The 16,047-nt window shown below is 32.5% G+C and overlaps 1 protein-coding gene across 1 annotated transcript in view; it reads right to left on the bottom strand.

Moving 5' to 3' along the window:
• Window positions 1-16,047, bottom strand: part of LOC118192790 (protein-L-histidine N-pros-methyltransferase) — a 500,898-nt gene that overhangs the window by 59,747 nt on the left and 425,104 nt on the right. The window lies entirely within an intron of this gene.

Below are 16,047 nucleotides of genomic sequence, written 5' to 3'. Positions count from 1 at the left end.
AGAAAAGACGATTATAAAAATATTAAATGTAATTTTGCGTTTTATTTCCTTCTGTTTAATTTCTTAGAAACAATCTATTCTTTTCCCTGCTGATCGCCCTGAAATTAAAGAACGCATCTTACAATCAAAAGAGCTTTAAACCGAAAAAAATATATATTAAAATGTTTGAAATATTATGAGAATTAATAGAAATTTGTTATCGAACTTGGTTAGCAAAATGATGTCTATTGATCAAATTGTCATAAATCTTCGAGTACAACATTCAAACTGCAACATTCAATATAATGTCATTTATATCTCCTTCAATGGACCGCTCAAAAAAAGATGTTTAGTCGAAAGCTTAGTTTAAGAATATGATATTTTAATGCTACTACTATAACATAAATCCAATGAAATAAATTTAATTTTATCGTCCTATTTATTTACAATAAGTGGTACCTATTTTTAAATGTTAAAGTATTTACTCTTAAAAACCTACGCTTTCAAACTGTAAAATATTTAATATACAAATGAGAACGATTGTGTCATTTTTGAATAACTACCACTTCTTTTCCAGGAAGATTTAACACACATGTAGATTAAATTTTTTTTAAAGAGAAAATTATTTTCAAGTATCATTTGATATACCATTTGTTCCCAACCTTAAGTATAAAACCGTAAAGGGTAAATTGCAGTTCAACTAAAACATGAATAAAGCAGGAATGAAACATCTCCAGTCAACAAACATGTCTGGTCAGGAGACTGCACTATCTATTCGGTCTCTCCAAGCGATTTCCTTTCATTCATTGCCGCATCCGGTCTGAGATTCTTACATCTTCCTTTCTCTCCTTCATACCCGAAAGAAAATTTCCAAATGTTATCAATGTTAATGAAAAAATTACATGAACATCGAAAAGAAACTTCGATGAGGGAAAAAGCAATATATAACCTAAGTTATGCGTCGCATAATTGGAAATACTTCATTACTAACATAAGTAGGGAGGAATCGGAACAGAGATGAAAGAACGTATAAACTTACGTCTAAACACGAGAACTGTATACACGACGCTTCACCGCATAACAAATTCCTTATTTTAACATATCCCTAATCATAGTATACAAGTGCTACACATAAGACACACAATACCAAACGTGCCAACAATTCGGCAATGTCCTGATACGAAGTTTTTTATAAAACGAAAAAGAGAGGAAGCTAAGCTCTGAACCCTTCTAACCCCGTTACAGTTAAGGTGCTCCAAAGCAAAAACAGGTGGCACCGAAGCCTAAATGGTGGTGGAATCCACCCCTTTTCCATTGTTGCACTAAGCAAGAAGTCGAAAACCCTTTTTTTACTCTATCCATATAACCCTTCTCCCCCAGTATGGGGATGCCAAACGACAGTAGGCCAAGGTTAAACGGGCTAGGAACCTACCTCCTACAAATACATACCGATACTGACTAGTGGCTTCATAGTGAAAAAAAAATCTATCGCGTATGTCTGCGTGTCTGTCTGCACGCGATGATCCATCATACTTTTCTTTTTTTCCCTTTCGCTCTCTTTTCTGTTAGCTTGGATATTTTTTTATTTCCTTATCATGCGCGTGGAGTTTCTTGCCAACTTTCGTCTCTCCTCCTTTTTACCGTTTGCAGACCGTGATGGAAAGCCTCGAGTGCTAGCGCCATCTGCCTGCAAAAGCACGAATCTGAGTTGAGATACAGAAGAACAGCTTGGATAACTACCTCCAAAATAATGTTTTTAATGGGCAAAATGTTTAGTAGTACTCAGAATTCGGAATGAATGCGACCGCAGAATATTTTTTGACGTTTCCGAAGTCTTTCCAAAATTTTTATATCCATAACAATCCTTATATGCAGGCTGGCTATATTTCCGGGAGACAGAAACGGAACATCTGTATTCTCGATAGCGCAAATGGTACGAAGGTTAATTACGATTAATTAAGAAAACAAAGTCACAGAAAATATTTCATGAGAGAAATATACTGAGTTTCCATACCTATTTAAAAAGAGAAATCATACTCCTTCATAGTTTTAATTTTGTAACCCTGAAGTATTTAGAAGCAGGGCAGCTTAATGTTTAAGTTCCAAAGCCTTAATGAGTAATAAAAAACGTTTAATCTAAATTTATCCTTTAGCCATATACTGCTTTTAAAAGAAAACATTCCCTCATTCTGGAAGGAATAAATTATAGAGTATTGCAAAAATATATTGATATAAAAGTCCTAGCTTATTTCAGAAAATTTCTCGCGTCATCTATCAGATACAAGGATATTCTTAGCCAACGAGTTCAATGATCTCACAACATAACGCCCACAGGGGTTGGCAAGTGTTGCCATTCCTCAAAAAGTAAAATTTTCAATTTATTTTCCGCACGGTTTCGTAGATAAGAAAGAGTACTGCCGTCTGAGAATGTAGAAATTCTTTAATTTATATTTTACATTTAATGAATCTAATGATTTCACCAACTGGGAGCATAAATAGCAATGAAACCTTAAAATAATTTAAACTTGATTTTTGTTTACTTTTTATAATCTACCTAACTGATGTAATTGAAAATGCATTTAATAAACAATATATCCATATGAGTACTTAAAGCATTATTTTAATTAACATAAGATGATTCTACCGCCCTTCATAATAGAGCTCCAGACTGTATTTGTTTGATTTTCTACCGTTCCTTTTCTGTGGAATATATATATATATATATATATATATATATATGTTATAAGGTATCTTATACTAATTAACAAGTTATTATGATTTCAGCCTTTACAATGGCTTTTTCTTTCTGTATTCCTAACCGGAATGCCAATTAGCTATTGCGTGTATTTTAGCTGAGGGTTTTGAGTTTTTAGATCAGAGCTTCTGGCAACACGGCCCTGCTGTTAGTATTCTCGTCAGCTCTGCTTAAAAGTTATATTCCGGGTTTAGCATCTCGCTAGCCGATGTTTTAACATATGTCCCGGTAAAATACCTGAGCCAGCTTAAACTAGTCTATTTTATGAGCAATCTTACAGTAGGCTATAGACGTTGAATTTAATTCTCTCTCATGGTATTCTTAAATATCTACTTATACACTGACTACCAATAAGTATTTGGACACCTGTGATAGAAAAGAAAAACTAACTTTATTCAAAATCAATAGTTGGTAGAGCCTCCACGAGAGGTAATTACAGAGGGGACCCTCCGGGGCATACTTTCCAGAAGTCTTTGTATGACAGCTAGTGGTATTTTCTTCCACTCGGCTTGGAGAAGACATAGAAGTTCCTTCACCGATTTTGCACGGGTAGTGCACCCCTGAATTCGGCGATGCAACTCGTCCCAGAGGTTCTCGATAGGGTTCAGGTCTGGACTCTGGGCAGGCCAGTCCATTCGATGAACTCCATTGGCACCATACCAAGCTTTGGTTAACGTCGAAACATGACAACTGGCATTGTCATCCTGAAAGTAACAGGGGTCCAACCCGTAAAACTGCCACAACGTAGGAAGCACATTGTCATCTAAAATAGTGCAGTAGGCATCAGAGTTGAGCTTACTATGAATGGGGACCAAGGGTCCCAGCCCATACCAGGAGAAACACCCCCAGACAATAATTCCACCTCCGCCGAACTTGACTGTTGGCACAATGCGTTCTGGGAGGAGACGTTCTCCAGGTAGACGCCAGACTCAGACCCTGCCATCCGAACGGTAAAGGGTGAACCTTGATCCGTCACTCCAAAGAACCCGTTTTCACTGATTTGATTGATCATATTTATTTACAATAAGTGGTACCTATTTTTAAATGTTAAAGTATTTCCTCTTAAAAACCTATGCTTTCAAACTGTAAAATATTTAATATACAAATGAGAACGATTGTGTCAATTTCGATGTGCTTTGCACAAACATTAACCGAGCAGCGCGGTTGGACTTTGTGATCAAAGGCTTATGGGCAGCAGCACGACCATGACAACCAAGCAGATGTGCTTCTTTACGGATGGTATTCATTGAAACAATACTCCAGGATGCCTGTTGAAACTCCTCGCGGAAGGGGGCCATCGGTTGGGTACGGTTCTTCCGAATTTCTCTGGACAGCACTCGTCGGTCTCTATCTCTCAGTTTCGTTGGTCTGTCGACTCGGGGCACATTCCGACAATCACCGCTAACCTTCCACTTCTTGATCACATAGGCCACTGTCGATTTTGGATACTTCAGATCGCTAGATATGTCCCTTAAGGATCGGCCACATTTGTGATACCCGATAATTATACCTTTCTCGAAATCAGAGAGGTCCGAACCGCGAGGCATCTTGCATGCGACTGAAGCTTATGCTGTTTCCTACACGATATATACCGGCGGAGTCCGTGACGTACCTTAGCACCGCAGATATCGTCATTTGCATAGGTGTCCAAATACTTATTGATAGTCAGTGTACTACAGACCTTCACGGATGTAGCAACAATTCCACAGGTAGTGGACGTTTGGTCTGTAGTACAAGTTGCTCTTGCTCTGTTACTTTAAAAGTAAAATAAAAAGTTATTTTAACCTTCTTCAGTATTTTGTGAGTTGTTTAAGAGGTAGCGATAACTCGCTATTTGTTTAGTAGTGTCTGCAGGACTTCAGGTTTCAGATACAAGAGTTAGCTGCAGTGTCATAAAAATGTAGATAGTGACATAGAAGGCACACGAAGATACACGAAGCTAGTCCAGAAAAACGTAGCAATAGTCATGGTTAGTTGATACAATTTTTTATATTTAACAGAGCATTTTTGAAGTAGACATATACAGTTAAGAAGACAGATCCCAAAATTTCCGGTCTGATGTATTTCTAAAAGAAAGAGAGCAAATGTTAGCAGTTTTCTTTTCAATGTGATTATCTTGTACATCAATACACTTTTCACGTCGTATATGGAAAATCCCTAATTCCCTGTTAAGGTAATCTGAAGGTTTGTCCACACAAATGTTCCATTATTGCTCTATTCATGTCATTACGATGATTAAAATCTCTTTCCACGAAGATCAGATTTTAATTAGAAGAAGAGATTATAAACATTTAGAGCTAACTCTGGGATATAAAATGGAGAGTGCGTTCAATGTCCTTAAATCTACAAGGCTGTTTTTGAACTGCACTGATAACCAGCCGTTTTTGAACTGCTTCCCGGCCCAGGCAAAATTGTTTTAGCCATTCTTTCACTGTACCACACGAAGGAAACAAATCAGCTACATTTAATTCTTGAAAAACGAAGACACAGAATAACTATATTTTAGAGAATTATAATGAGTTATAAAAATCATTATTTATAATTAAAATATACATTTAATATGAAGATATGCATTTCTAGGGAATAGTCAGAGTCATGCTAAGTAATTAATCGTATAAAATTATTAACACATGCGAAAATAAAAAGAAATGAGAAACAAATTTAAAAATTTCATATAATAATGATGGTAATTAGTCCTTAATATGATTTTTTAAATTAGAGTTATTATTCACTATTTTTGGTAGATGATAATCCATTCTTTTATCATTCATCAGTCAATTTCTACAGTTTTTTGTAAGATAATTAATATTTTTTCATGGGATCGGATACAGCGAAGCAAACTTTCGGTCACTTGAAGATCGTTATAACGGGGTTTGGCTATACTTAAAACTCATATTAAAGAAAAGTGTAATTTATTGTTCTACAGTGATAAAAAAAAATGGTCGGGTATGATCTCATAAAAATAAGATTTTGCTTTTTTTGTGAAGATTCATTACAACATTTTCAAAGCAATTTTTCGCCAAGTAGAACCATTTTTTTTTTGGCAATCCTCGAAACATGTTTTAATATCTTCTTCTGAAACCCCTTCAAGATTGCACTGAATCTTCTCTTTTATAGAATCAATAACCTAAAAAACTGGTGACCATAAAACGATGATTTTAATCACGGAAATCAGAAAACAGTCACATGATGCCGTACAGAATTAAATACAGAATTTGTTAAATATTTGGTCAAGTTTTAACAAGGCATTTATGGGCAGGTGAATTATCCAGACACAAAATCCGAAAGTTTCTCCGCCATAATCCGGACAGTTTTTCGCGAATTGCTTATAAAAATGCCACAAAATACTCAGATAATATTCTCTATTAACAATTCAGAGCGGCTTTCACTTAAATCTCTCAAAATATGTAGCGGATTTAAAGTAAAGCACTAAATAACGAAAAAAAAAAAAACCTCGAGATTTCAAACTTCAAAGTTTCGCATTTTTCCAGGATTCATGGGCTTCGAAAATTCGAATGTCCCTTCACGAATAATAATAGTTATTTTTAGGCCACTTAACAGATATTCGACTCTGATGTAAAGAAAAAAATTATCCCCTTCGATAACATTTGAAATACCAGTGTACGTTTGCAGGAAATCGACTGAATTGATTAATATCCGAATTTCTTTTATTAGTGAAGCCTTTTACAAACAATATTTTGCAAACTTTGTTTGACTTCCTGGAGGGAAAAGGGGCGTCTTACAAAGGAAAATACTTTAAAGCCAAATTTTTCTTTTTCCTCTATTTTCTTTCTCTCTCTCTTTTTTTTTTTTTTTTTTTTTTATATATGAAGCTGATGAATGTCATTCAATAAAGATATTTTTTTAGGATTTTCTTCCTTTTGTTGTTCGATGCACATAAAGTAAATACTACCATTAAATATTTTTATTGAGAGGGCAGGATAAAAAGAATATTAGTGGAGAAGCTTAAAGTGACCAGCTTCATTTAACAGCTAAATTCCAAAATGGTAAGTTCAAATTCTTATTATATCTGTAGTTATCTAAAAATTAAAAAAATAAAATAAAAAATTGGGCTTAATTTTTTTAAAGTTACTTCCGATAAGCCCCAAATGAGAATTCAAGAAATGTCTCATTATAAAGAAAACAATATTACATAAACTGAACAAGCGAGGTACAAAATTTAACTGCTAAAATTCAAGCAATGTTTTTTGGAATGCCTCTAAAAGTATCTTTAAAAGTTTTAGTTTTGCATAAAACACAGCAGATATTTCATAAGGTTTATTTTCTGATGAGTTACAATCTAAAAAAAAAAAAAAAAAACTTGCTTTCCACGTACTTTATAGTCAAAATTCCAGTTAGAAACTGGAATGTCATGGATTCGATTCTCGACCAAAGCGCAGCTATTTCTCAAGATTCTTTAGAAAGAACCTATAGAATATACAGTGGTATTGGAACTAAAATTCAATAATTATTACACAGTTGGCCAGGAGAAAATATTTTCGCCCAGTTTTCCTACCCCCAAATTACAGCAATGACTGTTCAAATACTATTTATTACATTATAATAGGTAAGTAAAGAAACGCATCAACTCGAATTTTTGTTTTTAAATATTTGACTGAGAAGAAGTACACTCAAAGATCCCTTGATATGGTATCTTTTTTTTTTTTTTTTTTTTTTTTAAATAATGGAATTTTTAATTCTTTTACATATACCTGTACAGTTTACTCTTTCTATATACAGACTCTCTTCCTATATATTAGCGCACTTTTTCTACATACTTTTACAGTGATGATTTAAAATATATCAGGAATTTAAAATATATTAGAAAGTTAAAAATAAATGAAGAGACAAACCAATAATTCTAATAAAAATTTCTTAAAAATATAAATTGGAGGCTGAAAAACTATCATCTTCAATCTCGTCATAATCTTTAACATGTTAAGATGCGGCAAACGGATAAAAATTACTTCACTTAATGCTATAATAAAAATGTAGAAAACAGAATATAAACAAATTGTCCGGATTTGTTTTCATATACACGAACAAGCTGTAGTACTAGTTAGTTCGGCTATTTGGAGTTTTATTATACTAAGAAAATTATCTTAAATTTTTAATCCTTTCACGATTAGCGGCAATTATACCCAGCATCCAATAAGTTAAGAAAAAACAAAACTGAAAGCTTTCAGATTTTATATTACAGCCAAAGGGACGTTTTTACTTCCTTGTACGAAGTAAAAAGGAAATATTGTAATTGCGAAAAGCTCCAGGCAGCATATTTCAACGAAAATATCCACTTTGACCGCTTTCGAATGCAATTTAACGATGTTTTTGCGTGATATCTATACGTAAGGACAGAATAAAAGACTCTTTTCCTCCAAAAAAACTAAAAAACTGCTTTAAAATGAATTCTGAAGAGAATTTTTCTTGGCGTCTGTACGAACGTATGTACGTACGTGCGTGCGTACGTACGTATCTCGCATAACTCAAAAACGAGTAGCCTCAGAACGTTGAAATTTTGTATATAAGACTACTATAACATATATAGATGTGAACCTCGTATTTTGGTTTCAATCGGCCGCACCAAACGTATATAAATATATTTATAAATATATCCACTCTGTTACCCGGCTCAGTGATCTCAGTTTCTTTACTCTTATATGTTTATAAATTGTACATTTTTTGCTTTAAAAATGATTGAATTATGTTGTTTTTATTGTCCGGTTAAAGTGTTTATACCTTTCGTAATTCTGGAAGCAATATTTGTACAATTATCAACAATTTAAAAGCTGTTTAAGTGCGGTTAAGTTTTAAATAACATGGCGGACATATTTGTTTACATTTGAAACAGCAGAATTGTAGATTTGTTGCCAATCTAGAGAGACTAAGCTTCGCAACACAAAAATAATGCCTTCATTTATTATTGCGAATTAAATCATGCTTAATCCTTTCTGGAATTTTTTTCGAGGAAATAAGTATTTAAGATTTACTTCGTAATTTTTAATACAGATATTTTGAGTTTTTATGTATTTTTGCCTTGTCGCGAAGTGAAAACTGAATTAATTGAATGAGAAATACTCAATCGTCTGTGAAAAACTGTTTCTTTTTCGTTTTGTTTGTTTAATTTCTTTTATACATCGTTCTAGCTTTGTTATAGTATTTGAATAGAATATGTGGCAACGATTAGATAATTCTTTAAATGATATAAATTTTGTGCATTCTGAGTTATAATATGAACGAAATATAATACTGTTAAGTAAACCTAGCGCCAGAGTGTCGCTATAGTAAACAAAGTGAATTTTAAAGAATGTATTTATTCTATTGTGGTTTATGCCCTGTCGGCGAAGTACGTTTAATTCAATCTAATAAGTTAAATGAAATGCAAGAAAAAATGGGTATAATTTAATATTCCGTACAAAGAAGTCATGTGGTGTACACATCAGATTTTTTTTTAACGTTTTGTGTATTAACTTTATTTATCAAATATCATGCGCTTCGCACTTAAACCATAAAATTCAGTTCAACAACAATATCACAAAATATTTATAAGAGCATATCTTCAGAACTTCGGATACACAGTCTCGTGCGCTAGAGATTTTTTTTTTTTTTTCGTATAGTGTTGCCGTTGCTCGCTTTGAAATCGTTAAGTTTCTTAATCAAAAACTCATAAATGCTTCACAAAATTTGAAATAGATAACAAAACAAATTCCAAATTTGGGCTTCCAGATGCTTATATTCGGGTGGAGACGTACGTTATTCAAACTTTGATGGCTCTAAGTACTGTTGTTTTATCCCAATGCGAGAAACATACATACATTTATGCATATTCTTCATTATGTAATTTCTTTAAATATAATACAGGACTTTAATATTTGGTGGCAACAATTTACAAAGTGATTCGCAGTTATATAGCGAATTACCGCAAAATGCCAAAACGAATTTAATAGCCCTTCTGGGCTAACGCCCTTTCGGCTAAAAGAAAAAAAAAAAAAAAAGTGGGGAAAAAAAAAGAAATTGAAATTCAGATTTTAGCTGTCGCCCAAAAGGGTTTGTTAAGGTTTTTTTGCACACTCTTTAAGCTCACAGTCTAGTAGTCTGCTGTTTCACCCATTCCTGCAATTTTTTTCCTACTCCTTTTTACCCGTCTTCTATCTTTACAAAGCATCGATTTCTAAAAATTACACCACATACAGTTACACCACATACACTTCAACAGCACTTACACCACATACAGTTCAACAGCAAGAGAAAAAAAATTCTTAAAAGCATAGCTGAAAATTTAGAATTTCCGATGCAATGTTCAGTGTTGGCATGCATGTTTTCTTTTTTTTTCAGTCTTTTCTCAGTTCATCGTATCAATGCTCAGTTTTTTTAGTAAGATTGCTTAGTTCCTATAAGATAGCTTTTTTTACCTTTTTATTATTAACGTTCCGTATATTAACGTTATTTATTAAATATCATGCCACACAAAATTGTATTCTACAGTAAAATTACTAATTATTTAAAAACATCATACCTTAAGAATTTCCGATACGCAGTCTCGTGCTGGAGATAAACAAGATTTATTCCGCACAGTGTTGTCACTGCTCGCTTTCGAATCGTTCAGTGCGCTAATAAAAAATTCATGATGTTTTATAAAATAAGAAATTAATAATAACAAAATGTATAACGTCATTCGATGAAAATATTGGGTGTTTTTAATTAGATAGATCATAATTTAAATGCATTTTATTTTTATTATTTAAATCGAACTTATTCAAAAGTAAGAAACGAATATTCTTAAGACCTGTATCTATTGTTTTTAAATAGCTTCATTTGTTACTCCACAACAGATAGATTCAGTTTGAAATACCTTAAATTTTGCCGAATGGCAACAGACTCAAATGAAAAAACGCGTTTACAGTGATTCGATGCAAAATCCCATTTTGAGACCAATAGCCCTTTTAGGCTAAAAAAAAAAAAAAAAAAAAAAAAAAAGCATGTCGAAGGATAAGGCGATTAAATGCACTGAATGTACTGATAAGAATCTGAAGAAACTGATGGTAACGTATAAAGTACCAACCCGTCAAATTTATTAGTGGCATACTGATAACTAGTTTTGACTGAACGTGAGGGGTAGTCGCGAAAGGGTTCTTACTTTTTCCTTTCGATCGCTGGCTCCTATACAACTTTGAAAATACTGCATACATCTCCCTCCCCACCCCAATCCAGCTCTCGCTATAGCAATATCGTGTCATTATGTTTCAATATATGTATTGCATTTCAGGTAGAAATGTTAGTTCTGCGCAAGGCTAGAAGAAAAATTCCTGGAAAAAACAATACATTCAACATGAGCTTCGATAGTTGTTTGCTTATAAGAAATAATAAATAATACCTAAGGAAAAGTGACTTTAGAAGGCACTTTAATAAAGGGTCTAAAAACTCTACCCAGACAAAAGTATATCCAGAATATGCTTTTCGGTTCAATTTGAGTGTAATTTGAATTGAGACGTTGCATTATGGCCAATGGTTCGTATAATCGAGTAGCAAAAAATGAAACACTAGAAGAGAGAATTGATATAGATTTACCACTCTTGGAAAACGCTGTAAAAATTTATCTCAAAAAGCAAAAACGATAAATATGCCGCAAAAAAGTTCAAACGGAACGTAAAGTTTTACTGACAAAATAAAGCTTTCCAAAAATTAGCGTCAGAAGAATAAAGACAGACACTTTCTTTCTGAAATTAGTCGCTAAAAATCAATAAAAATGTTTTCATCAGTTTCACAGTTACCTCTCAGACGGTATAGTGGTTAGGAGAGCCGAGTGACCACAGCTTCTGGACTTAGTAGTGGCTAACGTCTATGATGATGATTTGTGCCTGCCATTTGGGAGAAAAAAGTTTCACAGATTCGTCATTACGTATATAGTATATATATATATGTAAGATACAATAAAATACGATGGCTGCTTTAAGAATAATTGGCGACCTCAAAGTTAACTATTCTAGATTTGGTGCTCTCTTCCTAAATTCATCTGTTCTCCCAAATATCCTTCCATGTTATTTAACAACCTAAAATTAACAATCACAGATTAGCTGTACTTATGCATCAGACTTGGTATAAATACTCTTGGCACAATAGCTATGTCATTCCTTTCCCCAAATTATGCTCTGTCAACACCGCGTTACTTTACCTTGCTTTAATGCTTACTTTTAAAAACCCAGTGTATATAAAAACTATCGTATTTCATTATGATTGGATAGATGTCTACTAAGATGGTCTTATATACGTGAAAATAAAGATTGGGACTTCTTCAAAATTCATTTTTGTAAGCGTCATCTTTTCGTCTTTCCACTCAGCCATCTAAGACTGCAAGCTGTTACAGTATCCGATCCCTCCTACGCATTAAATTGTCACATGCATATGTTACTGTCCTTTACACGTGCATTGTATTTCTACTCTATTACATATATTTTATTTAATACTGCTGTTACACATTTGTAGCTCTGTGTTATTTATATTGCAATATTTATGACTGTGTGCAACAGAATTATGTATAGATGATCAAATTTTTGACTTATGGGGGTTTTAGTGTAAGTGAAGCAGGCAAATAAAAGATGACTGATTGGTTTAATAAAGACTTTTACACTACAAATACTAATAAATTAAAGTAAAATTTTTACAAATCAAAAAGGTTTAGAAACGCTACTTTAAATTACATGGTCCTACCGAGCTTCAAGTTTCGATTTTTTATAAATATAAATGTAACTTCCAAATGATAATTATACTTTTATACTATCTTAATTAATACCACATTCCATCTGTTAGAAGTTTTAAATTTTAAATCAAATGCATCTCTATTTCTTTTCTTTTTAAAAATATTATCTGATTCAATAGATTTCAAAAGAAATAATAAAGAAGTAACGAGAAAAATTGGAAAAAAATATATTAATTTTTATCTCTTGTATTCGTAACTGAAAAAAAAAAGTTAATCTTCATCTAAAGAAAGTAATGTGTCTAAATTAGACTGAATATAATTTAAAAAAGAGGAGTTTTGACGAGACACACTATAAAAAAGACTATAACTGGAATATACCATTTTAAAATAAGAATGAAATATTTTCCGTAAACAACGACATTCTGTAATAACAAAATTAGTAACAAATTAAGTCAAATAATCGGAAACGCAGACGATTACACTGGAACGTAACCGAGAACACAGGTGATGAGGACTATTATGATGGCATGATGTGGAATCAAACAAACGATTTTGTATCGAGATGTACTTGATGTAAATTTCAGACATGAATAATAAAAGAAAATTTTGATTATTAGAAACATTAATGTGACATTTTGAAATTTTAAGTATCGAAATTTTCCAGGTGCATAAAAATTCAGCAGATAAATAAATTTATTTGCAGTATAATTGTCATAGATTTTGAGTCAATACATTTAACGTTCAAAATTACAGTCTTCTTAACTAATTTACCGCAATCTAGAGATAATAAGTCTCACACATATTCACTGCATTTCATAATTCGTTTTAGTATAATAATAAAATAGTATAAGCTAATATGCTAACATTCGCCTCAAAAGTTTTCACTTTAAACGCAGCTTGAGAGGAAAATAAAAAAGTTGGTAATTAGTATACTCAAAATGCATTATTATTCTACCAAACTCTAGCGTATTCTTTAAATAAAAGGCTTAGTTTTTATATTATTCTTTTTCTCTCTTTGAAAGAATTCAATTAGAAACAATTTTTAGCGAGCAGTCTGGCTGTTTTTTGGAAAGTCTGTTGGTGGCGCACAAAATTTTGTACTATTGGTTGAAACAAAACTTTTGCCGAAAAACATTTTGAATCAAACTCTTCACTATTTTTCACCCCCTTCCACCAAAAAAGAGTTTGCATAAAAAACAATTTATATGAGAACGATAATCAAAGAGATGCAGATTCAAAATGTTAAAAATATTACTGAAATTAATAAAATACATTGTAACATTCCTTAAGTTTATTCGTTGTATTTCGCAAATATTTGGAAAATACCTTTTGTTGTTATTATAGTTGCAGTTTGTTTTTGTTTCTTCACTACTGTAGAAATTTTATTGCTTTGTTCCACTTAAATTAATAAAGGTCCTAGCAGGGACCGTTTCTCGTATGAACAGAATTTTGAGATTTAAAAAATACTCAAAAATTTTACGGGTATTAAAATGCATTACTATTGCGTATGCAATAAACACTTTTTCTCCGGTAGTTGTGGAAAATACCACTAGATGGCAGTAACTGTCAAGCCAGCAACGAAAGGCGAATGAACTCGGCCGTTCCAATACTTGAAAATAAATTATCAAGATTTCTTCTGAATTCAAAATCTCAGAGGCTCTCTAGCTTATTTGTTATCTCTCAGGAGTTTTGAAGCAAATCCGGTTTTGATAAAAACAAAAACTAACGGAAATAATTGGCGCCGTTTTAAAATTCTAATCTACATTTGTTTAGAACTAATTTTGTGTTCAATTACAGCTATTGAAATTTAAATTTTTCTGCAATTTTCTTTCAGAGTAATTAAATGAAATCGAATGCATATGATGAAAAGACTTCAAATTAGTCACTGAAAATTTGGTGCTAAAAGAAGAATCACTGAAATATATTACAGAGCTTATTTTTAGCACCTAGCAACAATGACACATGATAAGCACGCCTAATAAATGACGTTTTACCGGAGATATTTAAAAATTTTCAAATTCGAAATTTTTAAATTTACAGAAAATATTTCTTTTAAAATCTGCATTTAAAACATTAATTACGAACTTATAAAAATGCCATTAAAATGTATTTTAAAACAGGCATAATGTATTTTAATTAAAGGAAATATAATTTCGAATAACATAATAATTCCGAGAAGAACCAGAAAAGATGAAATCTTTCATGTTGTAGGTCAACACATGCTGATCAATTTTAGACTGAAAGATATATTCATGAATCTCGTTAGCCGTTGAATTAAATGCTTTGTTCATAAATTTTGTAACACATTCTTATTTTCAAAGAATGCTATCAATAAAAAGATTTGGGGAGGGATCTCGGATGACGAATGATGTCTGCTGGTGTGTTACAAACACTTGAGCAACAAATGATTTTCATACGTGTTTTGAGGTAACATTCAACGTGGAATCCACAGTGTCTTCCAGAAAAATCATATTAATATTGGGTTATTCGGAAAGTAATTTCCATTTTTCCCAACAGAGGGCTTGTGGATTTGATGAATAAGCGAAATCGAAACTGATCAGCCAGAGCATTTTATAAGTGAAATAAATGCTTATTTTGCTCTTAAAAGAAACAGCGTATTTATTTTTTCAGTTTCCATTCTTCTTTGCAACATGTTACTTATTTTTATATAAAAATTTAACAAACTTTTAAGAAATAAAGCTTACGCAACGCTTTTGTTGCCACACGGCGAATCTTAATAATTATTAAAAACATTGCATCATGTTGCCACTTAGGAAATCTTAATAATTATATAGAAACATTAAATTATGTTCCACCACATTACTCCCCCTCCAGTAACTGTGTTACGATTTAAGAGATTCTGGTAGTGGAGTAATGTAGCGTAAGCTAACATTATAATTAAAAGTACTAAATACAATAAATAAATACAATTACAATTAAACATATTCAATAATAGAGATTAGGAAAAATATTCAACAGTGTTACTACAACGTAAAGGACGTTTTATTAGTCATCCAGTTCGTGAGACTCGAGGTCGTTCATCATTGTTCTCAGATTTTAACAGAGTCTTGGGCTGGGTATCAGAAGTTTCTGGTTCCAGCCTTTGCTCACCTGATATTAAACAATAGGCTGGCTTCAGCCTGTTAATCGAAATGTTTACTTCCTTACCTTTGATTTGTAACAAGAAGTATTTTCCCATTCTTTTAAGTACTTTGAAAGGTCCTTCATAGCTAGGTTTTAATAGTTTCTTGACTCTATCGGTTCTTAGGAAGACATGAGTACACACATTCGAATCTTTATGGACAAAAACTTTAGGAATCATGTTTCGCTGTACCGCAGAGGGCTTGAACAATTCCATTTGTTTTTGCAATTTATGCAAAAATGTTTAAGGTTTATCAAAAAATTCTCCAGGAAGTTTTATTGTTTTCCCGTAAACCATTAATGCAATGGAATATCCAGAGTCTTCTTTTAAGGCTGCCCTAAGACCTAGAAGAATTGTGGGAATTATAACATTTAATAGCAGCTTTCAAAGTTCGATGAAATCTCTCAATTTTGCCGTTACACTGCGAATGATAAGAAGTTGTGTGTTGAATTTTGACTCCACATATAATTGCCAAGG

The sequence above is a fragment of the Stegodyphus dumicola genome, chromosome 3 (assembly GCF_044657685.1).
Source record: "Stegodyphus dumicola isolate Sdum_Otavi_A_Nest chromosome 3, ASM4465768v1".
NCBI lineage: Eukaryota > Metazoa > Arthropoda > Arachnida > Araneae > Eresidae > Stegodyphus > Stegodyphus dumicola.
This window is presented reverse-complemented; position numbering and strand designations above follow the sequence as displayed.